Below are 22,128 nucleotides of genomic sequence, written 5' to 3' on the forward strand. Positions count from 1 at the left end.
AGGCAAGTCTTGAAATACCATTGTAATTTTAACTATTATTTGGATCGGAAAACCTCCTGTTCTAAGACTATTATCTTCAATTACTCTTATCCAATTATATATGGCATCTTGTTTATATTTCCATTTTTCCCAGGGAAAATCATGATAATCATAATAACTGCTAGTAAGTCATGTAGGAAAGAAGCCTCCACACTATACATTATGATTGCAGTAAAAATAATAAATTGGGTTTTTCAAATGATTGTGATGACTTCCCCCACTTTTAACTTTTAACACTAAGTAGACCAGTTATTTTAGTGAAGTGTGGACCTGGCCTCAGACAGCTGCCTCAGTTCCCCGTGACGACGTTGCTCCCCGGGATGCAGTGCTCCCTGCTGATGTGTGGGGAGGACTTCCAGGCCACTGGGCGCGCACGTCTGGACCGCGGAAGTGGACGTGGGAGTGAAGAGACCCCAATGCGACCTGACTAATATGCAGCACAAAGTTCTGTGAGAAGATGTGTTATGTAAAACTCCACTCACCAGCAAACACACAGTCTCAGTGTGGAGCTGAGGGCTCAGTTATCGCTTCCCCTGCCTGGCAGACCTGAAGGATGTAAACAGCTTGTGGTAATACCAGGGCCCAATCTAGCGCCAGTAAAAGATCTCCCTCTCCACAGACCTCTGCAATTACTCAGGAGGATTGTAGATGGTTTTCAGTTACCCTAAAAACATCCCGTGTAGGCCCGTCTTGTCCGTGGACAAGCAGACTGTATGGATCATTTGTCTTTCCGTGGATGCTTTTCCTCGCCCTCCACCACCTGTACAAGCAACTCTGGCCCTCGACGTGCATCCCTTCAATCATTATAACCTTCTCCCTCAGTCACTTCCTTGATTTTATAGCAACGTGTGCTCCGTTTTCCCTTTAGATGTTCTGGAGCTTGGATAGGAATTTGAATCCATTCTTTGGGCTGTTTTCTGAGACCAGTTCTGTGTGGGGTCCTAAAGCTCCTTGTCAATGTGGGAGGCGATTTTGAGGCGATGGAAGCCGCGTTGGCCCTTGCACTCCCCGCTCCCGGGGGCAGTGGGGTTCGGCAGAGAGCACGATTTTACACATATTAAGTGCCTCTGAGTCCTGTAGAGAACCTCCAGCCCCAGACTTCCGCATGAAACAAGGGCGCACAGACTGGAGCTGTGGGGGGCTGAGGAGAGCCGTTTATTTGGAGAGCCTAGCACAGGAGGCGGCCCTGTCTCTATGGCTCTGAAGAGACCACCTTTAGACTGCTAAGTGCTGCCCTGGTCTCTTTAAGAAGGGTTCAATGTCAGCAAGCTCGAAGCCAAGCAGAAGAAAAACAGCCGAAAGGAAGAAGGCTCGGGGGGAGTGACTCCACTAGGCCAGCCGAGAGGGAACCGGGTCTCTCCTCCTTGACTGAGTAACAGCCAGTGGGGCATGCAGGCACCCCGGCAAGTGCTACTGAGCATCAACTCCTAGGAGCCAGGCCTTACTAAAGGACAAAGGATGAGCACAGGACACAACCCATTCAAAGGCTTCCCAGCCTTAGCCGTGGCCTCCAGCACCTCTCACATAAGCAGCCAGTAATGGAGTCTCCCATGGAGGCGTTGGAGCTCAACCTTCTAAAGCCAGATCCAACAACTACCCATTTGAATAGTTGGCCGGTGGCTCGGAGCCAGGCGTTCCTGTGGCAGGATTACATCTTCCTGTCTTCTTCTTTCTCCTCCTTGGCATTCGTAGACCCAGCAGAGACCCTGCAGGGATGGATAACCTGCTTTTTAGGTGCTGGGAGACGGGGACATACCAGGTAATGACATGCCTGGAAGACACAGCTCTGTCTTCCAGGCCCAGCAGGGAGCCCGCCTCCATAGCAGAGAGGATGGTCGAGCTGACCTAATAAATATTTTCCATCTCTAACCTCAGTAATTATTTTCATGTGTCACAGCTCAGTAAGGAACGATGAAAAATAAAGTTTCCCTGATTAGACAAGACCCGCAGATCACTGGAGTAGAATCTGAAACTGTTCTCTGTATTGCTCAAGAAGTCATTCTCCACACTCATCAGAGAGCTGATGTCACCCCATCCCTGCTCAACTACACAAAGTAAGTGAGTTTCTTTCTTTCCTGATTACATGTCTATTCTTTCCTTGTCATCTCTTACACCCCATCCCTCCCCACTCCAAAATCTACAATAGTGGAGTTTTTATCTGCTCTTTTCTCCTTTGAAGGTTTGAAAACTTACCTATTTCTGTGTGAGAATCTCAGATCCCATTCTGCTTACAGCCACAATACTTCCCTGAGGGGTGGGGAATGTGGTCGGATGAGTGGTAGGAAAATGCCTTTCGGAAAATTTTTTGATTTGCTACACTCTATTGAGTCCTAGTGGGAAGTCAGCATCCCTTTACTATTTTGGAAAATTCTCAGAAACGATATGCACAAAAGTTTCAGCAAAACATTTTCCATCCTAATAACTTTTTCTAGATTGTCCCAAGGTAAGAAGAGAGGGGCTAGGGAAGGGAGCCTGTTAAAACATGGTTCTTCCTTCTTCCCCATGCTGGGCTAGGGGCAATGCCATCTCTAAACAAGAATCCCAATTTAGGGAAGCTTTTGGCCCCGGGGAAAGAGGTGGTTAGCATAATAAAAAAAGCCTCATTTAAACTATTTGCATTTAATTTCAGTTCAGACCTCCTCAGTAGAGTTTACTCCACTGTAGATTATTGCACCACAGTGCAAATAATAAAAAACAAACAAACAAGCAAACAAACAAACAAACAAAAACACACAGTGAGCGATGTACCTAGGTCTGGGTCCCATGTGGAGACATTGTGCAGGAACCTCCGTTGGTGAATCCAGCTGGCACATGTGCCCTTCTATTACCCTTGGTGGGTAATAGTGTGGGGTACTTGTGTGGGGTAATCTGGGCATGAACAGAAAAGATATGTCGCAGCTGAAGGGGAATAGGAGGGTTTTTTTCCCCCCTTGGGGAAGCTGAATAAACGGTGTATTGTACACCTGTGTTTTGACTGCAGCCCATCGAATGAGGTCAGGTGTGAAATTTTCCATTTGTGGTGACATGTTGGCATTCAGAAAGTTTTGGATTTTGGATCATTGCAGACTTGAAATGTTTGGTTGAGGGATGCTCAACCAGTTTTAGAATTAATGATAAGTTCTCTTCAAGGGCTTATTGCTTAACGAGATCCAACATTGACAGGATACAGACAACCAGAGAAAAAATCATTTTCTAGGGGCTTGTGCTAATGTTGTTTTCCATCACACTGTCCAAGAATCTTCCTAAGGGAGAAGGGCTTTACCTTTGAGAAAACTTCAAAAGTGTGATCTGCTTCCTCAAGTCCAGTCTAAGAGGCAACAAGTTTGGTAGCTAAGTGTGCTGGTTTTAGGTCAGTATACCTGTGTTAGAGCCAAGAGAAATCTTAGGGAGCCTTTAGTGACATCCTTCTTCTTACGGAAAAGGAAAATGAGGCCACGAGAGGAAAGGTGACTTTCTCGAATGTTTACAGTAGAAGCCATGTCTTCTAAAATTGCTTCTAATGTTTCTTCTCAGAGAACTGGCAGAACTAGCAAAGTATCTCTCCAAACCATAGTCTACTTTTTCTAGTTTTTGTATGAGTCATTTTGTTTTGCTGTGTGTGTGTGTATTTTTTTTTTTGAAGTATAACATAGATGCTCACAAGTGCACAAATCGTAAGTGTACACCTGGATCCATGTTCATAAAGTGGTCACATCCATATAACCAAACACCCAAGTCAAGAAACAAATTGTTACCAAGTCCCCTCCCACTTTGTTCCCCTTTCCAGTCACTGTCCCACTAAGAATAGCCACTGTTCTGACTTTCCTGGTTTTAAACTTTCGGTAAAGTGGATCATGTGGTATGTGCTCTTTGGTCTGGATTCTTTTGCTCAATGTTGTATTCATGAAATTCATCTCTTGAATTGTATGTAGTAATAGTTTTTTTTATTGACACACAGTATTCCATTATGTAAATACCAAATTTATTTATCCATTCTACTGTCGACATTTGTGTTATTGTCAATTTTTATCTATTATGCATAAAGGAAACTTTGTACATGTTTTGTCAGGCATATGTATGTCTCACTGGTGGAGTAGAATTGCTGAGTCATAGAATATTTGTAATTTAGCTTTAGTAGATACTGCCCAACAATTTCCCAAAGCGATTGTACCAATTTACACCTTTACCACCAGTGTATGAGAGTTCTAATGGCTCTATATCCTTGCCAAAACTTGCCACTAACAATGCCTTTCTCAAGAAATAAATTTATTGCTTTTCTTCCATTTGTGGAAGTTAAAGAGGTGAAAAGAAGAATTTTGTCTCAAATTTATTTTATATTTCTAATGGCTTTTGAGATGTCTCAGGTCCCACCCCCTAAAGATTTTCTGTTTTACCGCAGTATTGTCAGTCTTAGGTAAATGACTATAGGAGTATAATTTAGAGTTATAAGAAGGCTATTCCTAGAGGACTTTCTGGCCACACACTTAGCTAAAATATTACAATTAACGATGGCTTCCATTGGCTCTTAAAGTCTTGTGCTTTTCAGGAGTGCTTTATTGAGAAACAAAGATTTACTTTCAGCTAAGACCATAGCTGACAGTTCTGGGCCAGCTTGACGGTAGGTATCCTGATGTTAATTCCAAAGACAGATGCAGAAAGGATATCATCAGTAGGGATGAGGTAGAACACTATCACTCACCCCTTGGGTCAAGTGCTAGCTTGCAGCCTCCACATTTTAGAGACTACTTTATTATCAGAATGTTTACTTGGCCTGTAGAGTTATGGTAAGAACAGAAAGGAGATAAATTTAACCTTAATACTGGTATTTGAAACCCAGTGTAGACTATTTGAAAACAAAACCTTTAACTGTCACTAAGTCCAAAATTAAAGTTTTGCCCCAAACAGAAACCAATTGGTCCAGTGTTTTTATGCTGTATTAACAGCACAATCTATCTAGCTGCATCTCTGAGGCCATCAAAATCAGTACTATTTGGGCCAGCACTCTATAAAAAGAATTTAATTTACATCTCCAATACCTGAGATAGATATAAACTCAATTGACTTATAATAGTGACATAATGTAATTTGCTGAAATCTTATACTATGCCAATGCCAGTTGTATAATAATCTCTTTAAATACATTATTATACAGTCCTGTCCTGACAATATCCCTTTGGGAGAGTTACGTTGTCCCCAGTTTGTGTATTAGAAAACTGAAGCATAAAAAAGTTAAAAAGACCTTGCCCTTCTATAAGTGTCAGCGTAGGGATTCAGGATAAAGTCTGTTGGATTTCAGTTCTCTCACAGGAACCACTGCCCTTGCCTGGCTCCTGCAGAAAACATACAGCTTTTCTTCAAAGGGCTTCAAGCTGTAAAGACCTGCAAGTCGTAATCTGAGCCCTATGTTTATCTCCACCTTTCTCTACCTGTGTCTTCCCCTATCTCTATGACTCTCTCCACCTCGTTCATGACCTGTCACCCACCAACTTTCTTGTCATGAAAGGTGCGCCTTGTGCATTTGCTTCTCCTGATAAATATCCAACAGAGAAGGCCTCACAAACACATTTTAGTCTGAAGCAGACTCTGCTGCAGCACCATCTGCCAGCTTGATAAAGACAATCCTCCTTTAATTAGGAATGTTGAAATGTTGGAAATCCAGGCCAACTTCTAGTGTTACAGAGAAAACTTAGAGTATGGAATCCTTGGAGGAAGAAGCCGAGAGTTGGGCCCAGATTTTCAGGGAAAACACACCACTTGCCTGAGTTCAGGAGAAATGCGGCCTTGTGTTTTGTCCTTGGGAGGCTTCCTGCACCCTCCCAAGTGGCCTCCGTGGTCGCACTGCCAGGGGCCAATGCACTGGGAAAAGTTCTCAGTGTGTTCACATGTTTCTAGCTTGTGTCTTTCCTTACATATGTGTGGGTTTTTTCTTAATAAAGGTTTGGCCAAAACTAACTCTTTTTGAATGTGCAGTTATTGAGCAAATACTAGACATTTCTCCAAAATTCCCATTGAATTTGAATATTCCAGAAAGGCACTTTACCCTGAAGAGAGTTTTACTTCAGGCCTGGGGTGCATTCTTTCTAAAATGGTGGAAATCAAAATTAGGTATACCTGGGAATTATTGCACACATAGTATATATAATTATAGAGTTAACACAATGCCATTTTAAATCATTGAAAGAGAATGTATACTTGAATATAGTATAGTCACTATAGCCAAACTGATAATTTTTTTCATGTGTTACATAGATTTTAATATAATCAAGCCTTCTAAAATAAAAAACAATTTGGTGCATTATAACGATAGATTTGTTTTATTTCAGCTGTTTAATGTTCCTTGAAGGTAAAGGGGTTGTTTATGTTCTTAAATTTTAGCCATCTTTTATTAATTTAGAAAGTAATGTAATCTATTATTATAACTACCGTTTAGCTGAATTGTCTATTTTTAAAACAGTTTTTATAATATGATTTGACAGTAAATGTTAATCATTTCTAGAAAGACGTGTGTCTTGGAACTTAGCAATAATGTTGTACCATGTATAATAATAGTGAGAAGAATAAATCCATGGCAAGTTTTACCTTAGGGAAATGATGTAATATTTCAATCCCCAGACAAAATTCTATGAAAGGAAACCTTTTTTTTTTTTTTGAAACCAAGTCTTATTGTTATCCAGGCTGAGGGCAGTGGCACAATCTTGGCTCACTGCAATCTCCAACTCCCAGGTTCACGTGATTCTCCTGCTTCAGTCTCCCAAGTAGCTGGGACTAGAGGCGTGTGCCACCACGCCAGGCTAATTTTTGTATTTTTAGTAGAGATGGGGCTTCGCCATGTTGGCCAGGCTGGTCTTGAACTCCTGACCTTAGTTGATCCACCTGCCTTGGTCTCCCAAAGTGCTGGGATTACAGGCATGAGGCACTGCGCCCGGCCAGGAAATCTTACAAGAACTTTAATATCTTAACACTGCCACATTCCTTTATTGCTTAATATAAGATATAGCCATTCATGTTTCTTTAGCTAAAACCACTGAAGAGCTAGAAATAAGCTGAACAAACGTAATTAATTTCACTTGACTGTAATATACAACACCGCAAACACACTGACACACACTCCCTCCTAGATGGGCCCACACAGAGCAGGAATGAAGATACAGTTTTCAACACATATAATACAGGTAGTATTAAGTTTTACCAGTCAGAATAAGATAAAACTTTTTTGATTTTTTTAATTCCCCATAAGTATATAGCAGGTTCTAGTCCTAAAGGATTCAATATCATGCTAAAAATAAGTCACGGTGAAAGGAAACCCCTATTAACCCCTATTATGGCATATCTCCTTAAATTTGAGTCAGGGCTGACATTTTTGTTTTTATGAAAGTGCTGTAATATACATAACAATGAAGACCTTTGACCCTAATCACTTCTTGCAGGATTCTATTGTACCTGGTGGAATCCATAGATCACTGATCTGTCAATTGCAGGCTTTTGTGGGACACTTGTTGTCCCAAGGACAGTCAGCCACCAGCACTGCACCTGCATGTACCAGTTTGTTATCCTTGTTATCAAAATTAATCCGGCTTAAAAAAATTATTTCAGAGCTTCAAGTGATAACAACATTCAAAATTTGACAGACAAATAAGTCATCAATCCTAATTTATGTCCTTCACAGTAGAGATATTGGGGAAAACACTATTGTACAGTCCACATCATCAATGTCAAGTTTTTTATATGTGCTCTGCGTTACCAACTAAAGTTATAAGTTGTTTTCAAGAATGACGTTGAATTTTACATATCCTGTCGAAAACCAATCTTATTATAACTTCTACTTTTTCCAGCTTCATCCTTTTTATCTCAGTGATTACTAAATCCTGTCAATTCTTCCACCTACATTTTCTCTCTAAATCTTTGCTTTCCATCTTCATTACCTCTGTTTTACTGGAGAGTAATAGCAATGGAGCTAAAATTGGTCTTCTCTACACTTTCACAAGTTTATTAAACATCTACTTTATGCCAGACCTTGTATTGACTCAAACAGAAATTTGAAAATAATGTGCATATGGCATGCTGTATTAGTCTGTTCTTGTCCTGCTATAAAGAAATGCGAGTCGGGGTAATTTGTAAAGAGAAGAAGTTTAATTGGCTCATGGTTTGGCAGGAAGCATAGTGACTTCTGCTTCCGGGGAGGCTTCAGGGAGCTTTCAGTCCTGGTGGAAGGCAAAGCGGAAGCAAGACTTCTCACGTGGCCAGAGCAGAAGGAAGAGAGAGAGGATAGAGGTGCTAAACACTTTAAAAACAACCAGATCTCACAATAACACACTCACTCACTATCATGAGAAAAGCACCCAGGGAGGTGATGGTGGTAACCCATTCATGAGAAATCTGCCACCACGATCCAGTCACCTCCCACCAGGGCCCACCTCCAACACTGGGTATTATAACTTAACATGAGATTTAAACGGATCTGTGACGTGGGACACAGATTCAAACCATATCAAGCACTTATGAAGTCACAACGGCTAGATGGTGGGTGCTAGAGGAGAATGGCAAAATTCGAGGAGGGAACTCAGAAGCATAGAAGTGAATCTCAACTTAGCCAAGTGATTATAGCCAAAAGTCAGAGAGCAAGGCAAAAACATCTCAAAAAGTTTCATTGCCCAGCCAGGCATGGTGGCTCATGCCTATAATTCCCACACTTTGGGAGGCCGAGGTGGGTGGATCACCTGAGGTCAGGAGTTCGAGACCAGCCTGGCCAAGATGGTGAAAACCCATCTCTACTAAAAATACAAAAATTAGCTGGGTGTGGTGGCAGGCGCCTGTAATCCCAGCTACTCGGGAGGCTGAGGCACCAGAATCGCTTGAAAAAAAATGGGAGACGGAGGTTGCAGTGAGCCGAGATTGTACCATTGCACTCCCTGGGAGACAGAGCAAGACTCTGTCTCAAAAAAAAAAAAAGTTCCGTTGCCCTTGAAAATTTTTCATGAAGGTGTCATGTTGGTACCATGTGCCATCTGTCAATAAATTCATCCCAGGCAGGCTTTTCTCCCACCTTTGTGGAGGAGGCTGTTCCTTCAGTTGAGTGCCAGATGAAAAAAAATGGCTTCCATTTTGAATTCATGGGGTACCAAAAATACATCTGTTGAAACACTGGCATTCCATTCAGTGTGGTGAAATTGTTCACCCCATGAAAGGCCTGAAGAAACTGTTGAGTGAAAGAGCAAGTTACATTTCCCATCCTCTTCTCACTTTTGGACATGCTCTCACTCAGTAAAATGAAATGTTTAAGTTTTGCCTGCAGTATTTCAGCATTTAAATTGCAGTTTTGGCAGGGAGTGGTGGCTAATGCCTGTAATCCAATAATCCAACACTTTGGGCAGCTGACGGAGGCAGATCACCTGAGGTCAGGAGTTCGAGACCAGCCTGGGCAACATGATGAAATCCCATCTGTACTAACAATACAAAAATTAGCCGACGTGGTGGTGGGCACCTGCAATCCCATCTACTCTGGAGGCTGAGGCACAAGAATTGCTTGAACCCGACGGACGGACGTTGCAGTGAGCTGAGATTACACCACTGTACTCCAGCCTGGGTGACAGAGCAAGACTGAAATTGCAATTTTGTTAATTAGCCGGGTGTGGTGGCACTCACCTATAGTCCTAGCTACTTGGGAGGCTGAGGTAGGAGGATCCCTTGAGTTCAGGAGTTCCAGGTTACAGTGAGCTATGATTGCGTCACTGCATTCCAGCTTGGGTAACAGAGCACAAGACCCTGTCTCCCTCTCAAAAAATAAAATAAAAGCAAAACAAAATAAAAAATTAATTGCAATGTTGTTACTCTTGATTCTTCTGTCAGGCATTAATATTTGACTTTTAGAAAATCAAAGCTGAAAGCGTGAACATTATTATTTGGTCACAAGTGTTTAAAGGAGTTTACCATTATCAGATTAGTGATTTAGAATGGTGAGTTGTAGCTTGGAGGAGGTATATAAGGGAGGGATAGAGGACATAGCATTGGATATTGTCACAAAGGCTTAAGAGGGCTGTCAATTTTATCACCTACATTTTTTCTCTAAATCTCTCTTTTCCATCTCTGTTACCTCATTGACAGTTTTTTCAGGCCTTTCATGGGGTGGACATCTCACCACACTGAATGGAATGCCAGTATTTCAACAGATGTATTCCTAGTACACCATACATTCAAAGTGGAAGCCAATTCTTTTCATCTGGTACTCAACTGAAGGAACAGCCTTCTCCACAAAGGTGGGAGAAAAGCCTGTCTGGGAAGAATTTATTGAGAGATGGCACATGGTGCCAACATGGCACCTTCATAAAAGATTTTCAAGGGCGATGAAACTTTATGAGACTTTTTTTGCCTTGCTCTTTGACTTTTGGCCATAATCACTTGGTTAAGTCTGATTCCATTGCGATGCTTCTGAGTTTCCTTCTGGAATTTTGTCATTCTCCTCTAGCACCCGCTGTCTAGCCTTTGTGACTTCATCAGTGCTTCACATGCATGCTCTTTTCACATTTCTGTTTGAGTCAGTACAAGGTCTGGCATGAAGCAGATGTTTAATAAACATGCAAAAGTGTAGAGAAGACCAATTTTAGCTCTATTGGTATGTCAATAATTTTTACTTAGCATTATGATCATTATATTCATGTGCAATTGGAACTAAAAAAAATCCCTCACTTGGCACTGAAGCATGACAAATATAATTTTTGGGAAAACTCCCCAAGTTTCTCTAAGCACCATGTGGAGGCCTCATGGACCCAAAGTTCCTGACTTGTCTGAAGTATAGCTACATAACCAAAGAGGGGGACTGTATTATGCCTACAGGAGTCCCTTTAAGAGGTATAAATGAGATTTCCCTGGTTCTGTTCTTTGCAGTGAAGCTTTTTGCTGCGACTTTAACGTGAGCAGGAGTGTCTCCATTTCAGAAATACAAGTGCAAACAATCTGTGTGTCTGCATAACATTTCTTTAAAGTCAGAAGAGTTTATGTGAAGTGTGGTAGCCCTGGGAGGGGGCTGAAGACTGGCTAACCCTACCACAGAGCCTGTAGGAACCCAGTGGCCTCACTGACTTTCCACCAAGGTTTGTGTCAAGGTTTGTGGGGGTTGTTTCATACCAAATAACTCAGACAGAGGATTAAACACATTTCTATGCAACTGTGGCAGATTTGGGTTTTATTTTTACCCCACAGTCCTTAAATTACAATACCTCTTTTGATGTGGCATATGCACATTGTGTATTCTTAACTGCTTATTTGGATACATTTGGGACTCTCAGAAGCCTTTTTTTTTTCACTATAGATGCCAATAAATATGTCTGCAGGGCGAAGGGAGACTGTACTTTTAGATTCCTGGCTTGAGGATCCTAATGAGGTTTTTAAAATTTATAACCTAATAATGAGCTGTGTCTACCACTGCATCATACTGAAAGAGTTTTATTTTCCTTAAAAGGAAAGATGCAGGATTTTTGGGTCTAAAAATGACCTGTTATAGTTTCCCATCTGGAAATTCTAACTACCTTCATTGTCTGGTGTTCCCTTATTGCTGTCTCCGAAAATTAAAACTGTGGAGAAGCTCCATTGAACAAGAGCCACAGACTCTCGGTTAAAGTCCTTTTCCTTCTTCACTAATAGCTAACTTTATCCTAAGGCCACTACATCCTTGTTCCTGTTGTCCTTTGACTTACAGTTACAATATTATTTTTTTTCTATTTGACGTGTGCCATATTTTGAATGCTTGTGTCCCATCAAATATGTATGCTAAAATCCTAAACTCCAAGGTTAAGAGGTAGAGCCTTTGGGAGGTGGTTTGCTCATGAGGGCTCTGTCCTGATGAATGGGATTAGTACTCCTATAAAAGAAACCCAAGGGAACTTGCTTCCCTCTCCCACAGTGAAGATACTCCCTGTGAATCAGAAAACATGCTCTCACTAGACACCAAATCTACCAGTGCCTTGATCTTGGACTTGCCAGCCTCCAGAACAGTGAGAAGTAAATGTTTGTTGTTTACAAGCCATACAGTTTGTGGCATTTTTGTTATACCACTTTGAATAAACTAAGACAATATCTAGGGCATTTGTAATATTTTTGCCATCACAAGTAATTCTGAAAATATTTTAAAATAAATGAATACTGATATAGAAATTCCAGAAATGATAAGTACTATGGTTTGAATATTTGTCCCCTCCAAAACTCATGCTAAAACTGAATCCCCGCTGGGCACAGTGACTCATGCCCGTAATCCCAGCACTTTGGGAGGCCAAGGTGGGTGGATCACCTGAGTTTGGGAGTTCAAGACCAGCCTGACCAATGTGGAGAAACCCTGTCTGTGCTAAAAATACAAAATTAGCTGGGCATGAGGAAGCATGCCTGTAATCCCAGATACTCGAGAGGCTGATGCAGGAGAATCACTTGAACCTGGGAGGCAGAGGTTGTGGTAAGCCGAGATTGTGCCATTGCACACCAGCCTGGGCAACAAGAGTGAAACTCCGTCTCAAAACAAACAAACAAACAAAAATTTAAAAAAACTTAATCCCCAATATAACAGCATTAAGAGGTTGGGTCTTTAAGAAGTGATAAACCATTCATAGATTAATAGATTAATGGATTAATGGGTTATTGAAGGAGTGGATTAGTTATCATGAACATGGGGCTTTTGTAAAAGCCACTGTGGCTGTCTCTTGTGAGCCCCCTTGCTGTGTGATGCCCTGCGCCACCTCCTCGGTACTCTGCAGAGTCCTCACCAGCAAGAAGGCTCTCATCAGATTTGGCCCTTGACCTTGGACTTTGCAACTTCCAGTGCTGTAAAAAATGAATTTCTTTTCTTTATAAATTACCCAGTCTTAGGTATTCAGTTATAATGACAGAGAATGGACTAAGACAACAAGAAAGCTGCCAAGATGAATCATGGTGCACTCAAAGTGACTATAAAAGAACAAATGGGGGCTGGGCGCGGTGGCTCACGCCTGTAATCCCAGCACTTTGGGAGGCCGAGGCGGGCGGATCATGAGGTCAGGAGATCGAGACCATCCTGGCTAACATGGTGAAACCCCATCTCTACTAAAAATACAAAAAAATTAGCCAGGTGTGATGGCAGGCGCCTGTAGTCCCAGCTATTTGGAAGACTGAGGCAGGAGAATGGCGTGAACCCGGGAGGCAGAGCTTGCAGTGAGCCAAGATTGCGCTACTGTGCTCCAGCCTGGGCAACAGAGCAAGACTCCATCTCGGAAAAAAAGAAAAATGGGTAGGGGAATTGATGCTGTAGAGGAGAAGAAATATTTTTCATCATCAATCACTAGGTTCATGGCTGAGACCCCTATGATAAAAAATAGATTAACAAGGGAAAAGCCTACAAAAGTATTTAGTAAGTTTGGCATGACAAGGGAACGTTCCTAAGAAAATGGAGACCCCCTCCTGCAAAATGGGTAAACCTGTATATATTTTATGCTAGGTTGGAAGAAAATGTGGATAGTCATAGGAAACTATGATTGGATTAAAAAGTATAATCTCATGGTCATAAACTGGGAGAAAACTCACAAAGTTTGTTCAGAGACTTTTCTGTAACACTGTGTCTTCAGAGATAAGGATGTTGTTTCCTCCCAGTAGAGAAAGGGAACCTCTTGTATGAGGGTCTTATGATCTACTTCCGAGGAAGGTCAGTGTGATGGTTAATATTGAGTGTCAACTTGATTGGACTGAAGGGTGCAAAATATTGTTCCTGGGTGTGTCCATGAGGGTGTCGCCAAAGGAGATTAACATTTGAGTCAGTGAACTGGGAGACACAGACCCACCCTCAACCTGGGTGGGCACCACCCAAAGCTGCCAGCACAACTAGGATAAAAGCAGGCAGAGGAACATGGAAAGACTAGACTGGCTTAGTCTGCCAACCTACATCTTTCTCCTGTGCTGGGTTCCTCTTGCCCTTGAACATCAGACTCCAAGTTGTTCAGCTTTTGGACTCTTGGACCTTTGACCACAGATTGAAGGCTGAACTGTCTGCATCCCTACTTTTGAGGTTTTGGGACCTGGACTGGCTTCCTTGCTCCTCAGCTTACAGATAGTCTATTGTGGGACTTCACCTTGTGATCATGTGAGTCAATATTCCTTAATAAACTCCCCTTTACCTATACATCTATCCTGTTAGTTCTGTCCCTCTAGAGAACACTGACTAATACAGTCAGAAACTTCTTCCTGGGTTTTATGGCCTGCTTCAGGGGGAAGGCCAAGAGAAGTTGAGAGAGTGACCTTCCTGCTTCTGTGGTTTTCTCAAATGCCAAGATGCCATATTTGGCAATAGTGTGTCCTGACCCTCATTATGCTTATGCTGACCAGTGACCAAGGTCTTCCAATTTGGAGGCTCAAAGCTATGACCTTCAAGTTCATTGTCTAGTGCTTACAATTTCTCATTCATTTTCACTGTTGAAGAAGGCCATTTAAGTTCATCAGTGACACTTTGATGGCCTGGCATATTTTTAGCCTCTGGAGCCTTGCATGTGAGGCTAGAGGCAGGAGATCGGGGTTGTGGTTCAGCTTCACTGCCAAGCATAGCATTGTGTGTTACCTCGACTTTTTTCTGGAGTTCTCAAGGTCCTAATTGAGTAATCCTATTAGTGGTGTATTTTAGGAGAAAATATTGTAGGGGAAAGAATGAATACTGCTCCATAATCATGCAGAGTAAACTTCGTATTACAATAATCTACCACCAGTCATCATGCAAAATGACATGTCTTGTTGACTTGGAAAAGAAATCATTTGAAAGCTTTATCCTTTTCTTTTTTGTCTATTTGGAGTTTTCTATTTTATACATTTTAGTCATTCTTTGGATCTTGTCAAATTCGAAACATCTTAGTAAAGAAGACAATTTCCTTTTTTTTTCTTTTTCTTTTTCTTTTTTTTGAGATGGAGTCTTTCTCAGTCACCCAGGCTGGAGTGCGGTGGCTGAATCTCGGCTCACTGCAAACTCTGCCTTCCAGGTTCACGCCATTATCCTGCCTCAGCCTCCTGAGTAGCTGGGACTACAGGCGCCCGCCATTACGCCCGGCTCATTTTTTTGTATTTTTAGTAGAGAGGTGGTTTCACCGTATTAGCCAGGATGGTCTCGATCTCCTGACCTCGTGATCCGCCCGTCTCGGCCTCCCAAAGTGCTGGGATTACAGGCATGAGCCACTGTGCCCGGCCAAGAAGACAATTTTCTTTGAAATTTTATAGGAAAGATAGTGATAATGGATGGGTGGGAACTTCTTTCAGATCTTACTTGATTCGGCTACTTAGTGAGCTTCTGAGTTAAGGAGTAAATTTTTGTTGGTAACTTTACAAAACCATTTTGCCCTTTGTTCAAAAACCCTCTCACATTTTCAGACAAGTTTTGTCCGAATCCTAAAAAATGTAGAAATTCTTAGAAAAATAAAATAGAGGAGTATATGGATATATGGACAAAAGAAAGATAAAATTTCTTACTTAATGTATTATTGTATAACTTCCCAGAGGGGGAAGTCGACTTTGAATTCTATTGTGTAGATGGAATGACTATATATGCAAATTGCTTATGATATTTCTCTGTTTATATGCATGTATGTGTATGGAATCTGTGGGCTTTTTTGTGTGGGTGAATATGTGGTCAAATTATGTGGATGGGCTTGTTTGTTGGGAAATATGGGGTGTATACAGGAAATTAGGAATTAGAAGCCCTTATGGTTTTACTTTAACAGAGGTAGGAATGGATTGGAGTGGCTTTCATTTTTCATATGAAATCATTTAAGCTGGAATTATTCTTATAATATACATCAAGCAGAAATCCAAAACAGTTTTAAGACATGAATTGTCACAAAGAAGGTAAGCTCCCAAAACTAGAAAAAAGGGGGTACATTCTTTTAATGGGGGAATACCTGACCTGAAATGTAATAGTTTTATTTCTGTAAAACTGACTCCCAGATCATTGAAGAAACAACTTTTCTACACCTTACATTTTCAAAAACCTGTCTGAATCATTTAGACAATTTAAGACAAATAGTTATATAGCCATCTGCCTAGATACGCTTAACCCTAAGCCAATGAGTGTGTAACGGTGGAGAGCTCCAAAAAGAGTCAGTCTGCATGCAGTGTAGAACTGAAAAAGGACACCAACATCCACAGATGGATTTGCCTACCACATTGAAATCAACATGGCAAAGATGGGAGGAAATGAAAAGTGTTTATTTCCTCAGGAAATCTCATATATTCATTCTGATGGGAACACATCCATTCAACAAACATTTAGTGAGAGCCTACTATGTGCCAGACCCTCTGTTGGATGCCAGAGAAGATTCATAAGAGAGATTCTTCTGGACCGCCATATACATGGTGCATGTTATAGCAGAGTCTGGGCAGAGCCCTGACCAGTCTCCTCAGGGAAGATGAGCCTCACTGAGGAAGGTGACATTTGGCTAAGTCCTGAAGGATGAGTAGGAGTTTCTATGTGGAAAATGAGAATAGCATCCCTGGCAGCAAGGCCAATGCTGAAGAGATGCACAAAGTACATGGTGTGTTTGGGGAACAACAGGAAGTTTCGTGTGGGTGGAACACAAGGCTAGGTAGATAACAAACACTTTCTGGCTCTTACCACAGGGGTCACAGTCTGGTGTCCCATTCAATTTGGTTGGCAGACTTTTTTTTTTTTTTTTTGGCCCATACAGTGTTTTAAAAATATTTTGAATTAGTTGCCAAGATTTAAAAATTGGAAGATTTCTCATAAAATTCCAGATTTCTGGCTTCTCTTGAAAAAAAAAAAAATTAGAAGATCTGGCAACACTGGGCCCACATTCCCACATGGCAACAAATGACTGGAGCTGAGTAGCAGCTCCCATGCCCCCTCCCTCTTTGAAAGAAGTATGTGCTTGCCAGTTCACCCCAGTCTCCACCTTGCTATCTTCTCTCCTTCGTGTTACATGCCTGGCCACTTCCAAGCCTGTTGGTCACTGGGGTAGAATAGTGAACCTAACAGCCATGATTCTTGTTCTCATGGAACAAACAAAGTATTATAGAAGACTTCCTGGTGACAAGTGGGAGGAGCTCAGATTAAAAGAGAAGTTGGAGCCAGCATGAGGAAAGAGCCTTGCATATCTCCCTAAGGAATTTGGACTTCATCCTACAGGCCTATATGGAGACAATAGATATTCTTAAGACAGTGATGTGACTAAATCTATCCTTCAGAATTCTGACAGTAGAGTGGAAAATGGCATGGAATGAAAGTCTATGGCCAAGAAACAAATAAAAAGCCATCACAGTGGCCAAGAGAAACCCAAACTAGACAATGATACCCTATTTATGACCTTAAGAAAGCCACAATCTAAATTTGAACAATTAAAGCATTTTTCAAAGAGAGATCTTATAAAACCTTCAAACACAGCAACATGTTAATTTATGTATTTTAAATATTGATATGTAGAATGAAAAAAAAATCTTCAGCAGAGTAACACAGTAAGGAAATGCCAACCTTTGAAGTTTTGTGCTAAATAGCAAACATTAAGCCTCATACCTTCAGAAACTCATCTCTAGGCAGACCCACAGATCTTTTCCCATCAATTTATAATTCATAATATATCATGATCTAGCCCTCCATGAAGGAATTTATATATCAGACCAGTTGACTCAATTGCAAAAAAAAGTTCATAAAATGAAAGACATAATTTTTATTGGTTCTAGGTTCCCACAACAATGGAAAAGCAGAATTCTGTTTACTTGAAAAACTCTTCAGGACATGAATAATCAAACTTAAATCCCAGAAAAATGTGGTCAAGTTCACTCATACTCTGTGGATGAAGACTTTGCTTTCTTAGGTTTCCATATATTTTTACGTAAACCTAAGATTTATTTTATATTTTTACAGGGAGTTGTCATTTTATCCTTCTCTTCATTATATTATTTTTCTAGAACTTATCTAGAGCAGGGAAGATGATGAGCAAAATTCAGAAAGAGCTAGGAAGGATTATGATGCCAATGGATGTCCTACTTTTAAAAATATGAAGTTTTATACAAATGTACAGTTGTATGATTTAAAGGAAAAGGAAAAGCAGGTTGCTAAAATCTTTGTAATAAATAACAATTCTTCAAATTCCTAATGGGTATACTCTAAAGGGCTCATTATCAAATAAAGCTGCTCATAAATGTCTCAATCTTCCATTCTGCCAAACATTTCTATCCTTTCCATAGCCTGTAACTTGCTTCTTGAGTTTTCTTTCAAGGACTAATACTCAGGTACACAGATGAGTTAAGTTATATGTCTTCTGTACAGGTACATCAAACCACCTTGGATGAATAAGATCTTAGAACACACAGCTGCCCTAAGTAGAAAAGCAAAAATGCCTTCTAAGATGCCTTCTGATTTTGTCAACACTCTGTGTGTTCTTTCCATAAGATAGTAAAGGCTTACAGACTTTTATTACCACATAGGTATTAGATCAACAGTCCTTTAGTAACATGATGATTGATATGATGTGATGCAAATTAATGATCACATTCTTTTTCTAAACTCTTGTGTAAAAAGCAATTATCTGAGGTTCTTCAAAGTACAAGCCTAGAGTATAATAATAGGCAAATTCTTGCTTTGTATCAGGATCTGGTCTAAGTAATATGCATGTATGTAAATTACTTAAACATCACTGCAGCCCTATCAGGTGGGTGCTATTACTTTCATCATTGCCATTTAGCAGATGAAAATACTCAGGTACAAGGAATTCTAACAAATTTTCCCAAAGTGTCACAGTTGAGAGAGTTGGGGGTTGATTCCATGCCGTTTGGCACTGAAGTCTGGAGTCTTAACCACTGTATTTTGTTTTGTGCTATACAGAAATGCCTGTTCCACGTTCAAGGATATTGACAATGTACAAATGCAAACTCCCATCAGGCCTCAAAATCTCTGCATTTTGGCTAATGTGGAGACAGTTTCAGGATCTGTAGCATCTGCTATGTAAAGCTGAGATGCAAGACCCAGCCGAATTTCTCAAACAAATACAAGATTAAAAAATGCCCTTCAAGTATATCTGGCGTTGCTGCATCTGGTACTATGGGAAATAGCTTTGCAGTTAGTTTTACTTAATGTAAAAGATCATGATGGATAATTTCCTCTTTGCTATGCCTTGGTCAAAGTAATCAATAAGTATTTGCTGGATTTAATTCATGGTCAGAAAATAGAGGAGATTCTCTCAATGTAGAGCAAGGTTTAGCATGACTTCACAGAGCACTCTATTATGGTGCACAGAAACTTACTGGCAATTCTCAGCCTAGTTATCTGTTTTCATTTATCTTTTCTCCATAACATCTATTTTCCTTATTCTATATAGAATCTTGAACTTTATATATTCAATATTATAGTTTTATTCAGAGTTTAAATATTTTCTTTTCAACCTAAGGTACACAAGGACAAGATTGGTAAATCAATTAAAAACGGTGTTTAGACAGAATAACCAGTTGACTGTCAATGCATATCTGCAGTAATTAGTACTTATTAATGAAAAGCAAAATACTACTTAAAATGAGAGTACATTAAATTAAACTTTTTTCATTGATAAATGATAATGTCCTCTAACATATGTCAAAATGAATCCATTTTCCTTAAAGAGAAGTCCTGAATAAGATACCATAAATGTTCAGAATGTTAATTATTGATGACATTAAGACTTTATTAGTGATTCAGCTGACTTTGTGGAAGCAGTAAAATATATTAATATATTTTTTAATAAGAAAGGGTTTTAAAGTTCAGATCCGTAATCAATTACTCAGTTCTTTCCAATGACAAATAAGAATAATACTGTATACCTCATAGAAATGCTGTGGGACTGAAGATATTGCAAAGTGCCAGGAAGTCACAAAGGTTTATTATTACTATCCTTTTGACTTAACTGAGAAGTATTTCATTCTATTTTTAGCATGTAATCATTAGTTGTGTTAAACCACTCATTAAAAATGAGTGTTGTCTTTGGCTGTCCATTGAAATCATCTAGGGCACTGTAAAATATATTAATGCCAGAGTCCCACCCTCAGAAATTCTGAATTATGTGGTCTGGCATTTGGAATTTTAAAAGCTCCTCAGGTGATTCTAATGCGCAATCAAGATTGAGAATCAATGTTCTAAAATAATTCACCTCAGCAATAGACATTCTTGCTATGCCATCAAGCATTGCAATCAACATTCCAGCAATATTGTGACTTCTGGTTTATGACGGTGCCAACTTAAGCAGACTTTGGTTCACAGTCTACTAACTCTCCATTTAAAATACCCACTAGGACACTTAAGTGCCAGAGCTCTCCTGTATGAGGTGTCTGTAGGCCCCTACTGGGAGGTGTCTCCCAGTCAGGATACACAGGGGTTAGGGACTCACTTGAGGAGGCAGTCTGACCCTTAGCAGAGCTCGAACACTGTGTTGGGAGACCTACTGCTTTCGTCAGAGCTGTCAGGCAGGGACGTTTAAGTCTGCTGAAGGTGCACCCACAGCCGCCCCTTCCCCCAGGTGTTCTGTCTCACGGAGATGGGGGTTTTATCTATAAGTTCCTGACTGGGGCTGCTGCGTTTTTTTCAGAGATGCCCTACCCAGAGAGGAGGAATCTAGAGAGGCAGTCTGGCTGCAGCGGCTTTGCCGAGCCTGGCTAACATGGTGAGACTCCGTTTCTACTAAAAATACAAAAAATTAGCCAGGCACGGTGGCACATGCCTGTAATCCCAGCTACTTGGGAGGCTGAGGCAGGAAAATTGCTTGAACCAGGGTCAGGAATGGTACAGCTCTTAAGACTGCATTGTCCAATATTATAGCCTCTAGTCACATGTGGTTATTTAGATTTACATTAGTTAAAATTAAACAAAATGAAAACCTCAGCTCCTCTGTCACACTAGTCATGTTTCAAGTACTCAATGGTCATATGTAGCTAGTAGCTACTGTGAAGGACTCTGCAGATTATAGACTATTTCCGTCATCAGAGAAATTTCTGTTGAACAGTGCTTCTATAAGATAATATTTTCAATAAAATCTGAAATACGGGAATAGAAATAATACTAATTATGTAATATTTTTAAAGCCTGTCAGGCAAAGACCATCAGGGACACACCTGAAGTCAACATTTTTTTATCTTGGTGCATAAGGGAGAGGGCACGCTAGAGGATCTCTGCGGCATTTCAACAGCCCAGGAGTTAATGAATGGTTCTTACAACCTTTGGAGGTTTGGATTAGTCAAAAGATGGCCTTGATCAGGCAAATTGCTGGAACAGTATTTGATCTTCAGCCACATTAGCCTGTGCAGTTACTGTTTATTAGGTCAGTTTGTCTGTGGTCTTTTCTCATTACATACAGATCTGAATAGGTCCTGTTTAAAAAGTTTGAGCCTAGAGGCCAGGCGCAGTGGTTCACTCCTGTGATCCCAGCACTTTGGGAGGCTGAGGCAAGCAGATCACTTGAGATTAGGAGTTCGAGACCAACATGGCCAACATGATGACACCCTCTCTCTACTAAAAATACAAAAATTAGCTGGGCTTGGTGGCACATGCCTGTAATCTCAGCTACTTGGGAGGCTGGGGCAGGAGAATCACTTAAACCTGGGAGGCAGAGGTTGCAGTGAACCAAGATTGCACTCCAACCTGGGTGACAGAGCAAGACTTCGGCTCCGAAAAAAAAAAAAAAAAAAAAAAGAAATTTGAGCCTAGAAACTGTATAATGTACAAGAGGACTTGGTTTAGTCCAGTGCAGTTTATCTGTTTTGAAGCTTTGAAAGTAACGGCTTCTGTTTCACTTCTCAGTATCTCTGCCACTTCTGCCACAGCCCAACTGCTAGTATGGTCATTTATCATTTTCTTGTAATCACTTTCTTCAGGAAATACTGTCTATTTAGTTTTGCACCTGTGTTTATAATGCCTGAATCTATTAAAAAGATTTGAACATTTGTAAGGTAGTTGTTTTGGTAACAATAAGCATTATACCTTCTAGTTATTTTTGTTGAATCATCTAGTATGACAGTGGGCAGGCAGCAACAGTTAAGACTGGAGCTCATGCATTTGGCAGCTATCATGGACACAAACACTGATACAAAGATTATAATCAATGGTTGAAATATGACCCAGCTGTCCCACAAACGACTGTATTTTGA

At 40.6% G+C, this 22,128-nt stretch overlaps 1 protein-coding gene and 1 long non-coding RNA gene across 3 annotated transcripts in view; one reads left to right on the forward strand and one right to left on the reverse strand.

Annotated features, from left to right (window-relative positions):
• SPATS2L (spermatogenesis associated serine rich 2 like) overlaps positions 1 to 22,128 on the reverse strand; it is a 1,108,221-nt gene that overhangs the window by 924,375 nt on the left and 161,718 nt on the right. The window lies entirely within an intron of this gene.
• The window catches only part of LOC126932162 (uncharacterized), an 83,752-nt gene continuing 62,684 nt past the window's right edge, over positions 1,061 to 22,128 (forward strand). The window contains exons 1-3 of one of the 2 annotated variants that reach the window (XR_007718127.1): positions 1,061 to 1,798; positions 1,937 to 2,093; positions 10,900 to 11,064. This is a non-coding gene — a long non-coding RNA (uncharacterized LOC126932162). Of the gene's footprint in view, positions 1,799 to 1,936; positions 2,094 to 10,899; positions 11,065 to 22,128 lie in introns of those variants that run through there. The other variant, XR_007718126.1, reaches the window with a different exon arrangement.

Source organism: Macaca thibetana, chromosome 12 (assembly GCF_024542745.1).
Source record: "Macaca thibetana thibetana isolate TM-01 chromosome 12, ASM2454274v1, whole genome shotgun sequence".
In the NCBI taxonomy this organism is placed as follows: Eukaryota; Metazoa; Chordata; class Mammalia; order Primates; family Cercopithecidae; genus Macaca; species Macaca thibetana.